General features: G+C 31.6%; 1 pseudogene; it reads right to left on the bottom strand.

Moving 5' to 3' along the window:
• Positions 1 to 854: 854 nt before the first annotated feature.
• LOC129882717 (endo-1,3;1,4-beta-D-glucanase-like) lies at positions 855 to 4,490 on the bottom strand (annotated as a pseudogene).
• Between the last annotated feature and the right edge of the window lie 2,961 nt (positions 4,491 to 7,451).

Here is a 7,451-nt window from a genome sequence, read left to right on the forward strand (position 1 = left end):
TTTTAGAAAAATTACTTGATTGAGTGCTTTTTAAAAAATAATTATTAATTTTAGCGATATTTTTTATTTATTACCATTTATAGCAATATATAGCAATATTATGATAAATCTACACTTGTATTAAAAGTGAATTATGCATACAATATAAATGTATTATAAGTGTTTTAAAATATATATTATGTTTGTGTAGTAAGAAACTAACATAATGTATTATAAGTCTATTAAAATATGTGATAAATGTATTATCCATCTATAAAACTTGTATTATATATGTTTTATAAATAGTTCTCTGCAATATGTATTAAAACTGTATTATAAATGTATTATAAATATTCAGTGAATTTTTTTTTTATTGCTATAGATGGTAAATATTTTCTTAATATTGTATATTTATGTAAGTTTCCCATTACTTTTCTTGTTAGAAATCAATAAATTGGGTAAAGACCTACTAGCTTAGATAAATATCTAATGCATTCTCCGGAGAAGAGATTTTTGGAAGAGACTATATATTCTTAGCCTTATCTGACTTCTTTTTATGCTTCTATTGAGTCGGGGTCTCTCGAAAACAGTCGTTCTACCTTAATAAAAGTAAAATTTGCGTACATTTTATCTTCTTCACACCCCACATTATGAAATTTCACTGGATTGTTGTTGTTGTAAACTACACATTTTAGGGATCTGCATGCGCCATGATTAAAACTCTAATTACCAACTTGGGATTATATTAGTACTATCAAAAAGGCATTATCCACTGACTCAATTTCCCAACTTACTACCAGGAATACGCCTTTTCTTAGAGAAAGTACATACAATGGCCAATCTTGTAAGCATTTAATTAATACACTGAACATCTAGTAGCAGAAATGCATATTGCTTATCATTCTCAGGCAAAATACATAAGAAACTATAGACATCCAGTACATTACACACAACCATAGCAGGATAGATCTTTTTTAAATAAGCGATAAAATACAGGGTTTGTCCATAATTAGCTACACCATAACTATTATCATGGCTAACTTTCATACTTTATCCACTCACTTGACATGCTTGTTAAACCAGTCCAACATATCCCGATGAGCTTCTTCAGCACTCTGCACAGCCTTCTTGTCTTCCACGTTGTATCGCACAGTCCACCCATGCGCAACACCATTTTGTACGAATGGCAACAAAAGAAACGGAAAGGATAAATCTAGAACTCTGCAACACGCTCTAAGAAATTCATTAAAGTAGGTGATACACTTATCTCAATACATCCACCAAACAAATAGGCATGTACTATTTCATATATAAGTCTTTCTAAAGTAATATTTTTAAACATAGGAATGTTAGCGTACTTCAGGTTTTGATGATAAAATCTCCTCAAACTGCTTAACAAGCTCAGGAGGAGATTGTTTATCTATCTCAGCTCCTAAAATAGCTATTGGTGCCTTCACCTCTGCAAATAGATACATCAGCTCCGTTAGGGAGGGGGACAAAATAAAGATAAAAAAGGAAACAGGAAGAATCTAAAAAAATAATGCAGTTCAATTTACCCATCATAATTCAAAAAATACTTGATAGAAAGTCCTACTTAAAGGCATAGGTATATATCAGAAATCACCTAATGATTTTTCATATAAGAATGAATTTAGACATTGAACGATAAAACAGCAACACACTTGAGACATCAAATGCTTTGTCCCACGTGCAACACACTTGTATAGAATCCAAGAGTAATAGCTCAATCCGATCACAAATGATTCTGGTAAAAAATAATTGTACCCTTAATATCATCCACAGAGACATGATGGGTTCAATAGCACTGCAGCTTGAATGTTGTCAGATTTAGCTAGTTGAACAACTACCTTGGCTGTTAAGAAACAGAAGGTTAGAATCTCAGACAACTACAAGAAATTGACCTTATACATCCTAGGAGAGCAAGGGATGAATAATCCTAAAAGAGAAAGTTGAACAGCTTACCACCCCAGCAAAAACCTGCTGCTCCAATGGCAGATATGCCTTTATCTTTTAAAGCTGCAATAACCTTCTTTGCATCTTCAAATCCTTCATCCTAACAAAACAAAGGAAACAATGAATGCCATGGCGGTGAGCCTGATAATATTAATGTTGCACAATGACATTCCAAAGCATGATCAAGTTAATGGATGGAAACTCTGATAATGATGTTGTTGCCTCCTTTAATTCCTGATGCATATCTATGGCAATATTACAAAAAGAAATAAATCAGAAGGCATACTGTTCCATGTGATTGTAACCAGACTTGCATAGTTTTCTCCTTATTTTCAGGATTGTAAGGATCCCCATAAAAAAAAATCAGGAACCACCACATAGTAACCCCAGCTGAAACTTTGTCAGCAAGCCTCCTATATAACAGCAGTTAAGTTTTGGATCAGCCCAAGATAAAATAGAAACTTCTCGCAGCTTCATTACTGGAAAAAATGCAGAGAACAATCATCCCAACTTCTTCCATTGAAATGTAAACATAAAGATACAAAGATAAGATCAGTGGATCGCCTGAAATATGTAATTCAGACTTTTTTTTATATAGGTAAAATCTGTAATGCAGACTCCTCTCTCTGTCTCTCTCTTCTTCTTTCTTTTTTTTTTCTGGTTCTGATGGAGTTGTGGTTGTATTTTGTATTGCTGGTGTCTAAGGTGTAAAACCTAAAGTTATCAACAGATAGAAGCACCCTAGAGCATCGACTCTCTTGTCTTTTGAAAAAGAGTTGTAGCTGTTTAGTAGGTAACAGTTCATTGTCTAGCAGTCCATTCAAATTAGTAGTCACAGTATTGCTTCGATAGTTTCTTGTCCTTCGACTTCTGTTACTCTTTGTTGTTCCTTGTTCCTCATCATATTGTAGTATTGTAGTTTCTGTTCTATTACTATTTGTTGTTTTTGTTATTATCTTATGTTTCTTGAACTTCCGTTACTTCTTTTTCTGAACTGCTTTTCCTTGAGCTGAAGGTCTATTGGTAACCAGCACTCTACCTCCAAGGATGGAAAAAGGCCTACGTACATTCTACCCTCCCAGACCCCACTTTGTAGGGCTACACTGGATATGTTGTTGTTTGTTGTTGTAGTTGTGGTTATATATGATACTTTTATAACTATGAAAGAAAGAAATGAAGTTGTTGACAACAGAGAAGAATCCAAGAGAATACTGGTGCAAACATTAGTATAGAAATTTATGAAAAAGTAAGAAGTGGAAAAGAAAAAGTAATTTTAGAAGGTACTATTAGACAACTCCAAGCTGAACTTGAGAAGCAGTGCATACCTCAGATTTGGTGCTTCATAACCTGTAAAGTATTCATAATATTAAGAGATTGTCTTCCATAAAAAAGGGACAACTTTCGTGTAGTTTGTGATTGGATGTAACTGTTAAGATTTTCTCTATGACATAAATAATAACAATAATCCTTATACCATAATATGCTTCGTTCAGCTCAAAAGAGAGATGTTTAACATTACCAAGGGTCAAAGCATCTAATTTCCAATCTAAAATCCACATTAGAAATGAAATTTACATGTTTAGATACAACACAGAGAATACACTTGTTCATAACATTTAGGATTGAAACATTTGTAGCTATAGAAAGATCCACTTAACTTCCAAAATAGCAAAAGCCTCATATAATGGGGCGATAGAAGTAGTACTGAAAAAGGAAGTGCGGAGTTCCTTTCCTTCTCCCATATACATCTATTTGTCCTTGCTAATCCAGAACAACTATTTGTTGTACGGGACAATTTGCTTGAACTTTGAGATTCTCAAACCAAACTACAGCAATGTTTTGCAAAAAAAAGTTATTTCAGGTGTTCGATTACAACAACAACAATATACCCAATGTGTGTACGCAAACCTTACCACACCTTGGGAGGTAGAGAGGTTGTTTCCAATAGACCTTACCCCATACATCGCCAGAACATATTTGCAAAAGAACCATTCTCCATCAAATGGGGGAAAATGACTTGCTCACTTTGTAAGAAGTAAGGACACAACTACTGCACAAAAGATCATTTACCTACAAACCAATAGTATATCATTGCTCCATTGAACATTTACACATCACTATCCATCTTTAACGCTCACAAAGCACTATCCGATTTGTTTTTTTCCTTAAACCAACCAAATATTTTCCCCCAAAAAAGTAAAAAGTTCTCTTTTTTCAAAATATGTCTCTTCCGTGGTACCAAATTGATCAATAGATTGCTCAAATTTTCTGACAAAAAAAGGTCAAGAAATTGGAATAAATTGCAAATTGAGCAGAACCCAGATGTCCAAATTCAAGGAAGAGAAAAGGGTTAAAAGGGTAAGTACCAAAAATGTCAGAGACGAGGAGGATGACTTGTTTGGAATTGGAAGAACCAGAGACGTAAGTTTTGAGTCCCCCAAGTTCTAAAACAGATCCATGTCCGCTGCTTGAGCTCAGAGCTGGTGGGTTCTCGCAGCACTGAGGCCCTGCCATCTTTTGCTATACACTAACAAAACTTTTTTGTACTACTAATAGATGTGTGCATCTTATATACTCCACATATATATATAAATATATATATATTCATCTGTTTAAAGTTGGAGGTTATTATTTAGACGTCCTTTGTTTAGAAATAAGTTATTGCGGTATTAATTATTTTAAAATTAGTTATCTTAAAATAAGGTGGATAATTTATCTATCATATATATGAAATAACTTATCAATCAGTATGGTATAAATGGTGGATAAGTTATTCCAAACAAGATACCAAAATTTCATTTCTGAATTATTTTTTTATCCTAAAACTATTTATGTTTATCACTTACACCAAACGACCCCTTAAAGTTAAATTAAACAACACTTGTTTATGTACTTGTTATGTTTATTTCTTATTCTCTATTATATATATATATATATATAACAAATTTTGATTGTCATTAATTAAATATTTTGAAAAATTATAATTTAAAATTTTACTTACATTCTATTAAGAATTTGTTAAGAAATGTAGCATTATTTTTATTAATTATTTTTGTATTATTTGCACCAAAATATGTTTATAAGATTATCAAATTATAGATGTTGCAAGTTGATAAAAAAAAAATCTTATTATGTTCATTTGTTTCATTATAGAACGACATTAATTTATATACTCAATCAATATTTTTCACTTTTCTGGATGGATTAATATTATTTAGATAGAAAACTTCTTATATAGATTAAAAAAATATATTATGATTTTAACAAAGTTTTTTCCATCCTCAACTAATATTTGCCCTAATTATAGTTTATATATTTCAAAAAAAGGAGAAGTAGTGAATAAAGTTATCTCAAAACATGGTGCTATGAAATTCTATCAATTTCAGACATGATTAAGAGCCCGTTTGGATTAGCTGACCAACTTAAAGCTCCTTTTCAGCTTTTGGACGTGTTTGCCTAATGCTAACTTTAAGCCAGAAAGTTCTTAAAGTCAGTCAAAAATGAAAAGTTAGGATTCCTAACTTTTTTTTTCTAAGTGCTTAAAGTCATTTTCTTTGACCATGAAAATTACTTTTATATCACTTATATTTTAACTAAATTCCCAAACTACCCTTTTTATTCTTTTAACTCTAAAATTCACGTAATTTTCCTCATTTAAGCACTTTTATCCAAACACTCAACTACTTATTTATAAAAATAACTTTCAGCACTTTAAAGTTTTAAAAGCACTTCATACATAAAAGTTACTTTTTTAAGTCCATCCAAACGGGCTCTAATTAACAAATCGTTTATTGCAGTGTCACTTTTCATAAGAGTTGCTTTTTTTATTTATATATTTTAGAAAAAGTCATTACAATAACATGATAGCATAAAGTACAAATGTTATTACACTAATAATAAAAAAATGTTTTATAGCAAAATATTTTTTTTAAAAAAAAAATCATGTGTGGAGCGTACGTTTTACCCAATGGACTTGCATTTTTACATCCAGAATTACGCTCCAAATTTGCCTAATGGATCTACGCCTTTTATTTGCGCTCGAAGCGCTTCGGGTACTCCTCACCTTAAAAATGCTTTTGCAAAAATTGTCTGAGTCTCACATTGGTCAGGGAATAAATCGATGGCTTTGCTTATATGAATTTGAAAAATTCCTGTCCCTTAAGCTAGCTTTTGGGAGTTGAATTAGATCCAAGATCCATTTCTTAAATAGTATTAGAATCAGGTCTATTCTTGTTTGGACTTCTGTTCCATGCTTTAATTTAGGCTTGGCGTGAAAAAGGATATTAGAGTGAGTTAGAGTCACACATTAATTCGAGAATAGAATGGTGTTATGGTTATATAGCTTCAGCAATCCTCCCCCTTGAGCTAGCTTTTATGGTTGAATTAGGTCTAAGATTCATTTCTTTAGATGGTGGTATCGTCTCACCAAATATTAAACCCCTACAACGAGGTGGGTGTTGAAGAATAAAAAAATCTCATATCAGTGGGTAATAAGATGTGTGGTCTCCTTATATGGATTTGAATAATCCACCCCCCTACACCCTCAATGAACTACTTTTGGGGGTTGAATTAGATCTAAGTATCATATTTAACATGGTATCAAAGTAAGGTTCATCCCTGCTTGAATTCCCAATCCAAACTCTAGTTTGGACTTCGCATGAAGCGATGTCCGGTCCACGCTTCAATTTGGGCTTGACGTGAAGGGGTTGTTCGAATTTTTGGAGGCTCCTCCACACTAAACCTTAGTTCATGCCTATATAAGGGTATTCTCTTGAAAAAGCATCTGAAATGTCTGTAAACTCTTGAGATATTCACAAAGAGATTAAAACATGTCAGACTCTTCTTGATAATCAAAATATTGCAAAAAGATCCACAAATTCTTTCATGGAGATTAAGTCCAAATCATCCTAGTTCGAGAAATACGTTACTAATTACTTTCGAATCACATAAAAGATCAAGAGAAGAATCAAGAGAACAAACCTATTCATACCCACAATGTTTATCACTAAAATTATGTTTCTTCATATTTTATTTGTGATTGTAATTTATTTTCTACAACTTTAATATTTGTTGCAAATAATTTGATCCATGCTTGTTGATTGAAGAATGCATTAGTGATTTATTTATATAAACTTAAACAATCCTTTTGCTTTAAAGTAACTTTTGGAATTGAGCTAATTATATTATTTACTTGTTTATATTGCAATTTTTTTTTTTTAGAGTTGGTTAAATCTTATACTCCGTTACTTATCAAATTTTGACGGGATATATCTGTTAAAAAATAATAATTAATATAGTAAATTTATTATTTTATCTCTATTAATTGATAAAATTTTAAATATATTTACTTATTATATTTTTAAAGATATTAACTCAATTTTAATAAATTAGAAATATAATAGGATGAGAAAAATTATGTTGATTTGTTAAAATTGACAAATAAATTATCCTTTCTTAGCGGTGCCACTAGTGCATATCAATTGAGTATCTGTCTGCGT

This window comes from Solanum dulcamara, chromosome 3 (genome assembly GCF_947179165.1).
Source record: "Solanum dulcamara chromosome 3, daSolDulc1.2, whole genome shotgun sequence".
NCBI classification, from domain to species: Eukaryota; Viridiplantae; Streptophyta; class Magnoliopsida; order Solanales; family Solanaceae; genus Solanum; species Solanum dulcamara.